This window comes from Ornithodoros turicata, unplaced genomic scaffold, assembly GCF_037126465.1.
Source record: "Ornithodoros turicata isolate Travis unplaced genomic scaffold, ASM3712646v1 Chromosome161, whole genome shotgun sequence".
Lineage (NCBI taxonomy): Eukaryota > Metazoa > Arthropoda > Arachnida > Ixodida > Argasidae > Ornithodoros > Ornithodoros turicata.
Window position 1 is genome coordinate 194100 of NW_026999322.1, and position 17038 is coordinate 211137.

Consider the following 17038-nt stretch of genomic DNA (forward strand, 5'->3'; position numbering starts at 1 on the left):
ACCGCATAGCTTACGCTGGCAAACTGCGTTCATCTCATGGCGTTATGACGACGGAAATGTGTCAATGTGTAAGCGGCATAACGACATGTAAACAAAATCACATGCCTCAAAACGACAGTTTCTATGACGTAAGACAAGGACAAGATGGCAGATTTGCCAAAAGAACCCGCTTGAGGGTAGGTACAACAATGTCGGGTTTGTGTCACCCCCTCGATAGGCATGTGCAAAGTGATGTTGACAAAACTTTGATTGGCCCTGAAACGAGATTTCGAAACCGAAACCGCTGGTCTTTCCGAGGGTAGGTATAGTGATGCCATATGGCTTCACTCGGCGCTCGAGAGTTTAACCTTTCAGTTTCCCGGCTGTTGTAATTAAACTTTCAGGCTCCCGTATATTGTTATTAACCTTTCAGGCTCCTGTATGTTGTAATTAACATTTTTCAGTTTCCAATCTGTTGTAATTAACCTTTCAGTTTCTGGTCTCTTGTAATTAACCTTTCAGTTTCTAACCTGTTATAATTAACCTTCTAGTTTCCCGTCTGTTGTAATCAACATTTCAGTTTCTCGTCTCGTGTAAGTAACCTTTCAGCTCCCTACATGTTATAATTAGCATTTCAGTTTCTCGTCTCGTGTAATTAACCTTTAAGCTCCCTACCTGTTATAATTAACACTTCAGTTTCTAGTCTCGTGTAATTAGCCTTTCAGCTCCCTACCTGTTATAATTAACATTTCAGTTTCCCGTCTCATGTAAGTAACCTTTCAGCTCCCTACATGTTATAATCAACATTTCAGTTTCTCGTCTCGTGTAATTAACCTTTAAGCTCCCTACCTGTTATAATTAACGTTTCAGTTTCTCGTCTCGTGTAATTAACCTTTCAGCTCCCTACCTGTTATAATTAACATTTCAGTTCCCCGTCTCGTGAAAGTAACCTTTCAGCTTCCTACCTGTTGTAATGAACCTTCCATTTTTGGTCTCTTGTAATTAACTTTTCAGCTTCTCGTCTGTAGTAAGTAACATTTCAGTTTCCCGTTTCGTGTAATTAACCTTTCGGCTTCCTACCTGTTGTAATTAACATTTCACTTTCTGGTCTCTTGCAATTAACCTTTTAGTTTTCTGTCTGTGTAGCTGCAGGGGCTGTTAAAGTTACTTTGGAGTTACTAAACTTAAACTAAAGTTAACTAAAGTTACTTAAACGCGACGAGCCTTCGTGTCGTGTCATTCTTCTTCGTGTTCCCTCAACCTCGAAGTTTTGCTATGCTATGAGTCTGAATTACAGCTGCAAATGCCCAGTGAGAGAAAATACACCTCCGGCAATAAGAATTATTGGAGTTTTCGAAACAAAATTTATAGGCTATGTCGAGGCAATTCCTCGGAATTGAAACAGAAATTCCTGAACAGTTTTCACTATCAGCTCTGTTAAAGCTCAAAAGGAAAAAAATTAATTCACATTCATATTCTGTTGAGTTTATATTTACTCCAAAAGTAACTCAACAACATGTTTGCAGAAATTCAAAACCCATGATGAAAGATGAAAGTCACTGAAAAGGTTAGCCAGCCGTAGGACTCGAACCCACGTCTTCTGAATTACCGGTCCAGGGCTCTACCAATTGAGCCCAGCTAACACGCCTTCTCCCTGATTTCCAGGGCGCGTCATCTGAAGGGACAAAAACCAGTCACTCTCTCTCACTCATCCTGCTTTCACTCTTACATTTTTGCTCACTCATACACATAATCATAATCATACGACGGGATCGACGCATGCGGAAACTGATGGACATGAAAGAACTGATGTTCTGAGGCCGGAACAACATAGAAGGGACAAATACATACTTTGAGGCTTTGTATGTATTTGTCCCTTCTGTGTTGTTCCAGCCTCAGATCATCAGTTCTCTCATGTTCAAAACTCATTTTTGTAAGTGATACTGCCACAGTTCGCCTGCACCTCGGTGGTCCATAGGGGAGCGTTCTTGGTACTCTCGTGCTGAATATCATTATTACTTCTCATCCAGCACAGCTGCCTGGTTACAGTCATACCGCACTATATACCCATGACATGTGAACCACTGCCATTCGCTGTGGCACAATCCAATAAATTCCAGAGAAATGTTCGTTGGACACTATTTCAATATACCTCCTCGATCGTGGCTTTGCTATCTCACCTATCAAGGCGGGAGCGAATGCGTTCTTCACGCAGATCGTTTAGCAAGTTCCAGTTTTCATCGGTGATCCAGCCCTGGCCTTCGTCACTGCCGTACCATACCCGTGCATTACAATTGACGACAACCTAACGTGGTTTCACCATGTGGAGATGCTTACTACCAAGGTAAACTGTTAAGACAGTGTACTCAAGCTTATTGCTGGTGCATCCTGGAGCCCGTCATCATCTGACGTCCATGGTATCCATCAGGATCTGCCTATTTAGATGTTGCGATACAGCTCAATAAGGAACCCAATAACATGGAAGCGGAATCCATCGAAACCAAACAGACGAAATTCGAACCCAATAACGGATACTACGCAGCGCCCAAGCCCATAGCTGCCGCCTCTGTTTGGGAGGTCTCAGGACAGCAGAGACGTACTCCGTCCTAGCAGAGGCGCCAGAGCAGGTAGTTCACATTCGGCGAGACGGTAAGAACATTTGCTTGCAGACTTGTATGGTGCCCGCTCCAATATACTCGTCGCAATGACGAGAACTTCCCAGCGTCTGCTTACTGAAATGGATAATTCTTTGCCCAGCGTCTGTGCTGTGTGATGCGTAGAGATGCAAAATTTCCGAAAATTTTGAATCGCTCGAAAAAAAAAAACAGGTTTCTTTCGGGTTTTTTTCCCGAAAAATTGGACAAAATGGAAACAAATGCGGTTACTGCTGACTCGAAGCATTGCCGGGCAAACCACAGCATACAACGAGCTAGAAGCATTAGTAGTGTTCATCCTCTACTCTAGGCATAAATGCAGAGCATGAGACTGCTGTCTGCTCAGCGATAGGTAATTAGAAAAACTCCGACATTATGTGAATGCGATGGCGATCGCTTGGAGCGACCAGACGGAGCGCTAAGTTGGTGGTTGTTGGCGGATTAGAGGCACCTAAGGCACGAAAAAAGGCCCGAAAATTTACATTTTTGAATTTTGTCGCCCGGAAATTTTGGGCTATTTTTCCGGGGACGAAGAAAAAAAAGCGAAAAAAGCTTTTTTCCAAAATTCCCGGGTTTTTTCGGGGATTCGCATCTCTAGTGATGCGCCTCCGATATGGATACGCGGGAGGCCCCATCTTGCTCTACCATACGTGGTGTTCTACAAGAGAACCACGACTCTACACTCTAAATCGTTTCACACCTTTAAAGGTGTAAAATAGGTGTATTAACAAAGATCACACCCCTTTCACACCCTACAACTTTGTTTTGGAAGTTCCTGAGGGTGCACTCTAAATCGTTTCACACCTTTAAAGGTGTAAAATAGGTGTATTAACAAAGATCACACCCCTTTCACACCCTACAACTTTGTTTTGGAAGTTCCTGAGGGTGTAACAACGGTGTACTACACCCTCAGGTGAAATATGGTGATAGTGTGTCGCCTGTGTGTAGAAAGGGAGTATGTTTGTTTTCGTTCACATGAACAAAAGTAAATATATACAACAACAGGAAACAGGAAGTTACATTACAAAAGTGCATGACCCTGGATTTACAACACGTCTACCATCTGGTAATGCATGCAGATTTAGAAGATCTGTTGAGATAGTGCTTAAATTTCTTAAAACACGTTGCTCCTCATTGCAAGACAGAACAAATACATGACAGTGCTCATCATACTCAACTGTAGTTAATGTTTGTATGAGAAAAATGGTATCAGAGTTAATAACATGTATGCCTGCAATCTCAATGAACACGGGTATCCTCGGAAGATTCACAACAACAACACGTAGCCAACAGCAAATGTGTTATGATATCAACTGCACTTTTCACATAGACTATAGATTCTGCGTGAATATCACGATCATGAATGTAACTCTGAATTGCTTCTGGAGCATGTTGAAGTAGTATCTCCTTGGAACCATCAGTAGATGTGGCATTTCTGATGAAGGGCTGCGACCACACATACATTTGATAAAATTGATGTCTTCTTGCTAATGAAACGGTTATGTTCTTAAAATGTCGAGTTTTTCTAGCAACATCTTTAAAATGCTGGTGTTTCCCTTCGAAACGCGTACAACCATACAAATAGGAAAGGACCAAACATCCTGATGAGTCGCGGATAATGAACAACGTAATGCATTTTACAGGGGTTATATATTTGTGGGTACAACACTGCAAAGCCTTGAAGAAACGAATAAATGCAGCGTTCTAAGTAATGAACATGCATATGCAGGAGGTGCCTGCTCATGAGAAGGTCTACAGTTTCACGAAAAGCTATATACAGCTGCCATGCTTCATTGCCATGCACAGCTGCCACGTCATCCATGGTTGTCTGTATGTCGGCTGTGCATGTTTACACACATATTTAATCACCTTGATGTGCATACATATATGGACCTCAAGTGATTATACGCAATATGCTGGTAATTGTGAATACCCAGTTACCAGCATATTGCCACAAACCCAGCAGTTTTATTTGGCGTTACACCCTTTACACCCCAATTGCCATGAGGGTGTTAAAATACACCTTAAAAGGTGTGCGCCATGAACATTTTGATTTACACCCTTTAAGGTGTAAAACGATTTAGAGTGTATAGTCGTGACCCATTCAGTTTCAGTGAAGCATCAACAGCCCACCGCAAAAAAATCGCAAAATATACACCGACAGCGCAGTGCTGCCCTGCAGATCGGGCGCAGCCTTTTACATTAGGGATGAAAACCTGGCGCAAGTTTTCAAACTCCTCCATACAGTGTTCTCTGTGGAAGCGGATAACGTCTGGTGGACGTCTTGGACATAAGTGCCGTGCACGACTTTTCTGGGACGCCCTGGGGATATTTCTGGTTTACTGGGAATGGCTCCCTGGCCATGTATGGGCCTGTATGGAAACACCCTGTCCCATGCAGAAGTAAGACGTCCTGCGTCGGATGACACTTCGACTGTGGCGTGTCTCCCGCTTACGATTTCGGCGCGTCGTTTACATAATCGCAGTTGCTGTGTCAGATATCCCTGGCAGCTATGGGCCCAGACTAATCATTCTTGCACGCATTCTTGCACCTCTATTTAGAGCCCTGCGCGGATGAGATTTTTGGCATCCGCATCCGACCCGCATCCGCGCACACGTTACCGCATCCGATCCCCACCATACATAACAGTTTACATCCGCATCCGATCCGCTGAGCAAAACGCACCATCCGCATCCAATCCGCACGTTTCGAAAGACGCGTAAAGACCGCCGGAAGCATGTTGGTATAATTTCGGATGCCTCCAAGCTGTCACCGAAGGACTCAGTCATGACGACAAGCAAAGGTTAACCTTTCAACAAACGCGATATGGAAAGACTTCTGGTACGCGTAGAACGCGACCTCATCGGTGCTCGCGCGGTTCGAGACGCCAGAATGCCTCCTCTCCCGTCTTGCCGCCGTGCATGGTCAAAGGTGAACCCGAGCATGCGCTCGCTGTCGGCTGTCGGCGCGCAATACAAATAAATTGCTGGTGGAAAAATGACAGCACGCGGTATATCCGCATCCGATCCGCTACCGATCCGCTGCCTTCGTATCCGCATCCGATCCGCACACCGCAGAAAGTGCTAAATTTTCATCCGAATCTGCAAGTATCTTGCGGATATCCGCGGATGGTGCAGGGCTCTACCTCTATTCACTGATGGGGTTTGTCTTCGCTTGCCACGGCAGTCCCAAAGAATGCCTTCTCGACCGACTACGACTCAATGTTGCTCGTACCGACCCGGCCTCTCTAGGAATATTAAGCTGCAGTTCACGGGTATGGTCTCGGCACGCAGCAGGCGTTGAAGTGCGCTTGTCAGGTGTGGTATCTACGGCTCAGTTTGTTCGTCACGGTATCGACGATTGCTTGCTTGGATCACCTTGTCAACCATGCCGTAATTGATGGCATAAATTGTTCAATGCAGGTTCCCTCACAGCCACCCACAACATTTAAAAAGTGTGTGGTGAATGTAAGGCGAAAGGACTGGACGCCGTCGAGGACATCACTGGTCTGCAGCAAACATTTTAAAGACGGGCGCTTCGACAGAACGGGGCAAACCGTTCGACTGGGGCCTGACGCTGTGCCCAACGAGTTCGACTTCCCAGAACACCTCCAGAAAGTAATAATGCATACGTCATATGTACAGGCCGGATTTATATGCACTAAAAGCTGGTTGAACACACATGCATGAAAAATTCATTAATCTGCTGTAATTTTGTTACGACGACCTGGGGCAACGAATTCCAATTGCAAATGGTGCGTGGAAATGACGAATGTTTGAAACAATATCGACGCATGCGAATATGGTTATTGAAGAAGGGCAACGAGAGCTGCTTGTAAGACGAAGGTCGCGAAACCGAGCCAGTGTAAGAATCCATGTCAATGTTATCTGTACATTCCACGCAATATTTGTTACGAAAACTGAATCTCTCTGTCCTAATAAATCTGTCCTAAAGCCGCGTAAATTTCCTGTTTGCTGTACGTTGGAATAGAAGTGCCGTAAGCATTGAAAATAAATCTCAGTGCTTGATTTTGAACCCTTTTTAACTCGTCATAATTCCTTTTAGGTATAACAGGGGTCCCAAACAGGGGTCCCAAACAGCCGAGGCCACACAAAATATATTTATACAAACTGAGTTTCATTTCACGTGTTAGAAACCTTAAATTTCGTCTTAAATACCTGGTCTACGCTCTTCTAAATTATTATCATTCTTATATTGCTTATTATGTTGCTCTTATAAATTTGCTCTGCGCTTTCCGATATATCTTTCCCATTGTATAGAACTTGCTCAAAATATGCACCTCTAGAAATTCTCTTGCATGCATTTAAAACACCCCACAAATTCACTGGGGCAAAAGTATCTTACTTTATGCAGTGTACAAAAAGCATGCAGAGTTGAAAGCAGTCATTGACTGAACATCACGTTTTATGACATAAAATGCAATTAAAGAACCGGAGAGAAAGCAAGAAAATAAAAGGACGTGAGTGAAAAGCGAATTAAAAGTAACTTGGAACTTAGCTTAAGTTACTTTGGCAAAGTTACCTGAAAAAGAAACGAGTTCCTCTGAAAGTTACTACTGCGCAAAAATAGTGAGCTAAGTTATAAGTTACCAAAAAAAGGAACCTAGTTACAGTAACGAGTTGCCTCGAACTCTGGTTGAAAGTGTGTATTTGCATGAAAATCTAGCCTCTATGAATCATGTTCCCTAGTTAAGAGTTTCAAGCGATGGTTGATTATTGGAATCAGTACTGCATGAAGGGCACCTTAAAGCTGCAACTAGTCCAATATATGAAAACACTCCTGAATTATGCATTCATATGCAGTTAAAAGTCACTCCATATTGGATAGGACAACACTAAGAAAGGTATTGCATGAAAATTTTGCCTAACGTACAAACTTGTATTAGCGGGACATACAAACACACCAGCCACATGTGTCTTTGCTGCGTTCCAGCATGTTTACTTTACTTAGAGACAATAAATAATTTTTCAACCTCGAATGTGTACTCTTTAGTCTCCCTGCTTAAGTTTGCGACAACATATGTTCGAATGCAACCCAAATGAAAACAATGTGATCCGTCTGATCAAACAAGTTTCTCAGCCACCAGAAGTACCACCTTGCCAAGGAATATACAGAGAAGGTGACAGCCAGGCCTCATCTGCGAAAGAAATTGTCAAGGTTGATCATATTCAACAACCAGTAATACACTCTGCCCACTTACCTTCAAACTTGCCTTTGCAACTGGAATTATGATACTATAGTTGTTGGAGCTTTCACCACGAGACCCCTAGTCATTTTGAATTGTCTTTGCCGTCACATATCTTCCTAGTGCGCATTTTCCTAGTCGGTATGTTTTTACCTTCCTGTCACACCAAGTCATATCTGAACTTCCTGTGCGAAGCATAATGTTTATGTCCAAGTATTCATAGGCATATTAAGGTAGTTTCATAAACAAACCTGCCAAACATTGCTGAATGCCACGACTCAATTCTGAGAGTACTGCTCCCTAGCATTCCAGACCCTCAAGCAGAAAGGAAATGGGAAGTGGGAAATGAAAAAAATACGAGAAGTAACACGCGCACACGATGACAGACCACAAAGGAAACGTAACACAACAAATAACAACACCACACAAAACCAGCAAATCACATAATAGAGGTTAAAAGTACAAAATTGGAACGACACGAGCGTCACACGAGTACAAAATAGACAGGAAATCACATGTACGTGATGGGATTTCACACAAAAAATGTAAGGAACCTAATCACGAGGAATTTCTGCAGTGATCCGTGGCAAAATTTTAGCGAAGCAGCAAGGGAAGCGCTCATAAACAACAAAACATGTCACAGCTTACGTAAATGTATTCCTATGGGCTGTAATCGCTCTTTTGAGCACCGCAATATGGCGGCCGGTTGGCGTACCCTTTCCCGCGATGCCCTCACCCATCCGCTATCTATCCAGCACCTATCCAGCCTTCTAAATGGAGATCAGTGGTACGTACATGCCAGAAAAGTCACGGAAAACGCCGATTTCCCGAAAATAAATACAAACCAAAAAACATACGCCGAATCCGCCGTAAAATAAAAACCCAAAGCGGAAACCGTACACATCTCCTTATTGTATCTGGGCAATTGTTACATTTATAATGACAACTCCGATAACTCGTAGTGTTGTCGGCAGCATTTAGAAAAAAAAATGTGGAACGCTTCACGATTTTGCGTGTCATCCTTGCGCAGGGGCCATGCTAATCTTCTCTGTATCGTTCCAATTTTAGTATATGTACTTTGGAAGTACAAAATGAATGCACCCAGAACCGTTATTTATACTGGGATAAGGCATGTGATTCCAGCGTGGTGGTGTCGTAAGATTAGATTGATAAGTATATGCTTCAATTTTAAAATAAACTATGAATTTATCCACAGTTTGGAGTTACTTCAATGTATTCTTCGTGTTTTTTATTCAAGCATTACACATTTCTTTTCAGATTCAGTGTAAGAAAAGCTGGTTTCCTGAACTGAGAGCACAAGAAACACGGACAAAGAACGGAGAAACCGGCAGGACGTAGCACCCGTCATGTCTGTTTTTTGTCCGTGTTTCTTGCGCTCTCAGTTCAGATGTCTCAATACCAACTAGCCCGATCCTCAACCCTTCCCTGGTTTCCAGGCTCTAATTTACACGAGAGTGACGTAAAGCTGACTTTCTCCCTAGGCAGCTTCGTATGCGGAGAAGATGCCTTGTGCTGTCTCGTGCTCTCGGCATTCACTTCGTATCGTATCGTATATACGTTGGACATTCGTACATGAAACATATTGTGACTTGGGAGGTGAATGGGATTGAAAGGATTATCAGCTGTTGACCGAAACTCAGCGTCACGTATAGTTTCTGTCAGCAGTTCTATACAGTGGGAGAGATATATCGGAAAGCGCAGAGCAAATTTATAAGAGCTATATAATAAGCAATATAAGAATAAGAATAATTTAGAAGAGCGCAGAGCATACATTTAAGACGAAATTTAAGGTTTCTAACATGTGAAACGAAACTCAGTTTGTATAAACATTTTGTGTGGCCTCGGCTGTTTTTTATTTGGGATCCCTTTACCTAAAAGGAATTATGACGAGTTAACAAGGGTTCAAAATCGAGCAGCGAGATTTATTTCCAATGGTTACTGCACTCCTATTCCAACGTACAGCAAACAGGAAATTTACGCGGCTTTAGGACAGATTTATTAGGACAGAGAGATTCAGTCTTTGGAGTCCTGTTAACTTCCTACCCAGCCCATAACAACACACTTCAGTCTATTTATTTATTTATGTGTCTGCTAACAGCCTAAAGCCTTACCAGCAGTACACAATAAAAAACACACAACATAGGAATGTATTAATACATACAATAAAATTAAACGTTCATAGCACAATGAAAAAGCAGCTCGCATTGGCCATACTTATACAGTCAACCCTCGATTTATGAACCTTCGATTTATGAATTCCCTCGTTTTATGAACACGAACACGGGGAACCAAACTTTTTCCATTCATTTTTCCCTCGTTTTATGAACCTCGAACAAACAACAACTTTATTTTCGGCCTTGGAGAGTGGGGAGTTTCATCGCAACAGGCGATACTCTACCCCAGTGCTTGGTGGAATGGGGGGAATAAAATAACGAGCCCCTTTACAATAACGATCGAAGTCGGATGGTGTCCAGAAATGTCAGAAGAGCTTTGAGCGCAGAGCGTTGCTGGGCTGGATTGGGCCAGGGACCAAGCAATTTCGGTAGGGAGAAAGGGCGAGAGTCCAGCTGACGAAGAGACTCGGAGAGTGTGGTTCGGGAAGGTGCGTAGTGAGGGCAATGAGGAAGAATGTGCTCCAGATCCTCAAGAGCACCACAGTGGCAACAGGTGGGAGAATCAATTTGTCTCAAGCGGTAACGCCACTGAGCTGTAAAGGCCACATCGAGGCGCATGCGGTGGATTAATGCAGCATCCTGACGAGATGTGTTTCGTGGCATGCGGAAAGCGAGCATGGGATCAACTCTGTTCAACATAGAGGGGGGAAGAATGTCGGAAGAATGCTTCGGACCGTACGGAGACGAAGAGAGAACCATCTCGGTGGAAACGGTGGTGCATAACCTGTTGTTGGGTTAGCAGGCGTATCTCACTAGCGACCGCATTAGGATTCACCTTCCAGAAGGAGTAGTCAGTAGTTGCTGGTCGAAACAGTATGGGAATACCGCCGGCTCGGTTCTTCTTGTAGGTGACAGTGGTCATGAAGTGATCATGAAGTGAAGTGGCAAGGTTGCTATCGTTCATCGCATCTAGGAGCTGGCGGTGCCGAAGTGTCCATGGTGTTATCGGGAACATTCACGATCTGTGGGTTGTTGGGGTCACCAGAAGAAGGGCTCCCTACCCGTTGGCGTTTGGCAGGGCTGACGGGGACCTGTTGACCTGTGGTAAGTGTCATAGAGACGTTGGACCTCCCGTCCAGATTACGGCGAGAGGTCCGTGATGGTTCGATTTCTTTTTCCACGGCTCTGAAAAAGCCTAAGGGCGAAAGGCTTATGAACCTCGATATTCGAATAATGAACGGAATTTCTGGGAACCAACTAGGAGTTGCCCAGCGTTGTTGCCCTCAATTTATGAACGGATCGTTCCGAGGTCAACAGAAACCTTCAAAGGGATAATTCCGTGGTCTTATGAATGATGCCTGAACGGACAAAACGTTTTCCAGGTATTGCACCCTCGGTTCTTAACCCCTCGAAATCCGAACAACAAACGGGTTTTCCGGGGTCGCACAAGGTGCGACCAAGTGTTCCTCACCTCAGTTGATGAATAAGGTGGTCGCTGTCACCCGGAGAATAATAAACAGAGGTTAGAAATCCCGGAGGAAATCCGCGACCAGTCCAGTGCGAATGTGGTGACATCTCTTATTTCCAAGATTGACACAGCGGAAGGTATGGTCCAAAGCAAAATTAAACAATTTAGTATTGCATAATAAACAGAGTGTGAATGCGCTAACGTCTGTTCTTTGTGAGATTGATACAGCAGAAGGCATGGTCAAAAGCAAAATTACACAATATATGGCATTATAAACACAATCCCAACTCGGAAATACTGTTGCATTTGCTCGATAGTTCTCAGTTAACTGAATTTTCGATTTACGAATCCCTCGCTTTATGAACGATTTTTCGGGGAACCGAGGGTGTTCATAAATCGAGGGTTGACTGTATAACATTGAGATGGATTCTTACTGGCTCGGTTTCGCGAACTTCGTCCTACAAGCAGCTCTCATTGCCCTTCTTATTCGCACGCGTCGATTGCTTCAAGTATTCGTCTTTTCCACTCACCATTTGCGATTGGAATTTGTTGCCCACAGGTCGTTGTAACAAAATTACAGCAGTTTCTTGGCGGGATCATTTGAGTCTGACCAAATGCCTCACTTTTTTTCTTTTTTTGATATTATACATGTATACGTACGTCTTTCTTTCACGAAAAGAAAAAATGCTTGGTGCCAGTTTGTGGCCCACTCTACACATGGCCGTTCCCAAGATCTTTTCAAAGGGGGGTGAGGGGTAAAAGTTCTTCCGGGAGGCCAAGCGAACCTTCCCCCTTTTCTTTCAGCAGGCGGACGGTGAGGACTGTGTGGGTGTTCACAGGTTCTCACTACGACATATGAGTATAATTGCGACCTATGATCTAAAAGTGCACTATTTTCACAAGCGACCTTGGGGCTCCAGGGGTAGGCAGGGGGGGGGTGACGGCTCCCATTGCACCCCTGTCGGTACGCCCACGACCCTACACGAACCCTTTGTGGGGTTTGTAGCAGAGCATCAAACCGAACCGGAACCGTAAAGAACCGTTGTTTTTTGCCAGAACCGGACCTATCTAGAAAATTTCAGTTACCGTTTCAAAACCGGTTTCAAGGCATTGAGAGTTCAAGACTGAACCTTTTTCATCTTACCTACCTTAATGTTCTGCACAACACTAACGACACATCTTTATAGAGGGCACCACCGACACAGAGAACATTTAACCTTGTTCTGGTTATAGTTTGAACACTCGCTCTCCTCAGGACGTCCTCAAGGTGTCATCACGTCCTCATCCGTGATGGGATGTCGGGTGGAGGTCCAGACTTCTCGTCATAGGAGCTTCCAGTGATGGCCATTTGTACGTCCTGCAGTCGTCTACGGAAGAACAGGCTTTTTTTTTCTCTTGCGTCGTACATTTTAATGTCTGCTTACACTAATTAAGTTGCCAGTTTGTTACTAATAGTGTTAAACGTTGAACAAATTTCCTCAAACAATAACCTCTAATAATTTTGCAACCCAGTGAATGCGGTGTTACACTGTGGAAGGGGATATGTCCTACTATCGATTCTGTTCTGCGCACACCCAAAAACGATGCCAACAGGACATGCATGTAGGGTGTAGACACATACACACATGTTACACATTTTTTATGTGCGCTATTCGAGGAAACCCATCAGCAATTACTTGAACAAATGTAAGTTTTCTCGATTTGGGATTTCTCAACACCTTCCAAGGGTTTTCGGTTTTAACCGAAGAACGTCGAAAAACATACGGCGGTAATTTTGAAAGAATGATGTTCGGTTATTTGTTCCGATGAGATAGCTCTTGAATATCCCTGTCAAATATCATGAATTTGAATAAATTCGGCACACTTTTCATATTGGTGGGGTAAAAAAGTGACCTTCACTTGGCAAATTTCCGAGTTCAGTTCGCAAAACTTTACAGTGCATAGAGTAGAACGTTGTCCATAAGCAGTGTATATAAAATAGAAAATAGTCTTCTTACGGGGAGTACTAGCTTCTCTGCGCCCGCGATTCCCTTAGCGCCATCTACCGCTCTAGCTGTGTTTTCGGCGCAGAGCACAGAAATTTCCAAGGGCCGAGACCACCAATAAAAAATCGCAGCGGTCAGATAGCGTACAATGTGACGTCATTCTGTCTTAGTTACCGCGTTAATTGTTTGCCTGCCTGGCGTGGCGGCATGCTGTTCGGGGGCGGAAGACCGTGCTTCTGGAGAAAACCCAGAGAATTACTCAGACTGGACAGTCGGTGTTGGAATTCGGACCGTAGGAATGGTGGCGGAATGAACGAACAAAAGCAACAGAACACACAAATAGACGTTTGGAAGAAGTGGGTGCGGAGATACTCTGATTAGAGAGGTGAAATTCTCAATATGGTGGACGTTTCACTGCTTGACGCATAGCATCACGCCTCTAGCAAGATACTTTCCTGTATTGTCTGAATTCTCGATATTCCTTAATACCTACAATACACTTTTGTGCCTCCAAGCCCCCAGATGTCTTAAGAAAAGCAAAGAGCAGCGGTTACTGAGAAAGAACAGTACCCCAAATACAATTCCAAATAACGAATATGCGAACTACATTTCTACCTTACTGGTGATTTACAAAAAATAACAGGCTTCGCCAAAGCCCAACCCACTGCTATAAACCTCTACCCGAGAAACGTCATCATGGCGTTGGTAGACAGACTGAAACCGAAACAGATCGGAAGGGGAGAGCTGGGTTCCACGAATTGGCAGTTGATTGCTGCCTCCTGTTGAAAAAAAAGTAGGACCAAAGATCGCGTCGATTTCAGGGATTATCGTAATCCCCTCAAGACCGTGGCTTTCGGGCGCGACCTTGTTCGCCCCTTAGCTAAGAGCATAGTTCGGCTCTACCAAACTAGTGGCGCTGTCGAACACTATGACGTCATATGTTTACAAACAGGGAGAGGTCTATTGAAGAAGTTCACTTACCCGTCACTAAAGCCAGCAGTAACGCCGCTGTGGATACCATTAAAAACTTCATTTTCTCGCATTGAAAATTTGATGAATCGTCGTGCTAGAGCTTATGCACCCGTGCTAATAAGGGCGTGAGCGGTGGTCACGTGGAAATAACGTGACTTTATCTATTTCCTGCTTGATTTTACGCCGAACAACACCAGCAATGAATAGAATGATGACGATGTTATCATGGTGTTTCATCATCCTTTAATGTTGCGCCGCTAGTCAACGTTTGTCACGGCCGATGATGCCACAGTCACTTTCCGCTGGGGAAATGCGGTTCAATTTCCCCACAAATATGCGATAGTTGCTTCCACATGGCTGCCGTTTGATAGAATGGAGCATTACGTCTTGTCCGTCGGTCAGTCAGCTGCATGCATCAGTCAGCTGCATAATCGATCAATCAATCATTCAGTCAATTATTCAATCGAGCATCCATCCATCAATCAATCAAACAAACAAACAAAAACCTTGAGCTTGAGGAGATAAATATGGGACAACACGACACAGGAGGGGGGGATACGAAAAAAAAGCAGGCAAAAAGGAAAGGTCAGCCAGGCAGAAGCTGACTAGCTATTCCTTGTAAAAAAATAGAAAAGAAAAGACGCAAGCGGCACCTGGGCAGCAGGGGGGCAGAGTGCACGATCGCTCAGAGACAGTCTAGGAGCCCAGAGTCACCCAGGAAGCATATTAGCGCTCTGCGAACACCCCATTGCTTCTGCCCTACTGGGCCCAGTAGGGTGGCCAAAGAGAGCTCTCTGTGCCCCATGGCAGATAGGAGGTGCGTGAGTGCAGTCCGAGGATCGGCATACTTGGACGGGTCAAGAGTAAATGATGGGTGTCGGCGTCGGTGGAGCAGGAGGGGCACACCGACAAAGGGGCTGTATCGTAGTGTCCCTCTTTTTTGCCTCAAGCACAGTTATGTGTTGCATAATTCTCACAGAAAAGGTGTACGCCTCCCATTTTCAACACATCAGGGGAGAGAACGGTGTTATTCGAGATGATGGTTGGCTAGCTGGTGAAGTTATGCCATTCCGTTTAATGCATTAAGTTTACAGTGCGGCTGGAGCTTGTACGACCGTAGATGGACCAGTGAGAACTTGTTGGAAGGATGACAGCATACTGTGAAGCTCAGCCACTGAAGTGAGATGATGTGTAACAATTCTGATACATGTGCAGACCTTTCGACATTCCTCTGTCGAACCACAAGCGCGTTCGATGGACAAGATGTTGTAGCCGATGCATCTGTGAATAGTTTCGTTCAGGCCACAGTAGTGTCTAATAAATGCAGGCAGATCTGTTGACGGTGGAAGAGGCTGACGTGTTGGGACTTTTTGGTCCATGGAAAGCCCTGAACTTTGACCCCCATGAGCCTGCAGCATATGAGCTTTCGTGGATGGCTTTTTCTTTGCGAGGTGTAGCGATTTCAGGTCCGAGCGGTCTGACGTCGGAGATACAGGCAGGGGTTCGCTACGAGAAACAAACAAAGGTTGATTTACATGCTCGAAAACTCGAAGGAAAGAGACAGAATAGCTTTTGAGGGCCTCCGCTTTTACATACCCAGACAGAACACTATCTCCTGTGGACGTTCGAAATAGATCCCAACGTCCATGTCCTGAAATGGATATCAGATGGACATCTCTGGGAGCTACATGAATGGACGTCCGTAACTGTACATCTGCAGGATGTACCGTAACCACCGTTTGAAGAATTGTCCGAATAGGGTCCCTGATGGGATGTTGCAGGGAGTATTATCAGAGGCGAGAGAGAAACATGGCAAGGTGTGTCGCGTCGTGAGTTCGACTTTCGCTGAACCAGCTAAACGCCTCAAATCAAAAGCAGTAAGAAACACAGACGTTATCGGCGGAGTGAGTTAATACGCCAAGCAGTTCTTCAGTCCAGTGTTATCGGTATACGCAATCGCATTAAAATTAAACACCTCACCCTTTAGTTTGACTCGCAGGCAAACGGGACTCTAGAATTGGTGGAAGCTCGCGAGACAATCAATATATAGTTTCTGTTTTCGCTTTGGAAAGGTTTGCCACTGCCTTTCTAAGTTCGTGGTTCTAAGACCTTATTGCTTTTTAAAATTTCATGCCCGTTGTCCGTAGAAGAAATACTAGAAAGAAACAAAGAGGAGCAACTGAGAGAGAAAGATGCAGTGACCGAAGCTGAAACAAAATGGCAGAAGAAAACGCCTAGTAGGAATCTGTCCACTTACGCAGCCGCTCAATAAACAGTATCAATAATAATGAGAAAATACAGGCCCTGAGCACGTACGCAAGTACGTCCGTGCCACGTCCCGGCATCTCCGTGGAACTTTCTGTGCGGACAAACGACGGATGTTTGTGGGAAGTCCAAACCGTGGCCACTCGGAGATGTGGGGGATATCTATCGGAAAATGTCTGTCTCCTAGGGAGATCCGAATTACCGGGAAAGGATGTCCCCATGAACACCACGGGAAGTTTTGTTCCATTAGGGTAGAGACTAGCTTCAACAAGTGACACCGTTTATAATAGAACACACTAACTGGCTGCACATGGGGGTGTGTCCTTGTCGCACGGCGTTTGTCTTCACCTTCAATGTCCGTCTCCCAGATAGCG

General features: G+C 44.5%; 1 non-coding gene across 1 annotated transcript; it reads right to left on the minus strand.

Annotated features, from left to right (window-relative positions):
* Positions 1–8824: 8824 nt before the first annotated feature.
* Positions 8825–8927, minus strand: LOC135372712 (U6 spliceosomal RNA). Its single transcript, XR_010416077.1, has one exon. It is a non-coding gene; the product is annotated as a U6 spliceosomal RNA (small nuclear RNA).
* Between the last annotated feature and the right edge of the window lie 8111 nt (positions 8928–17038).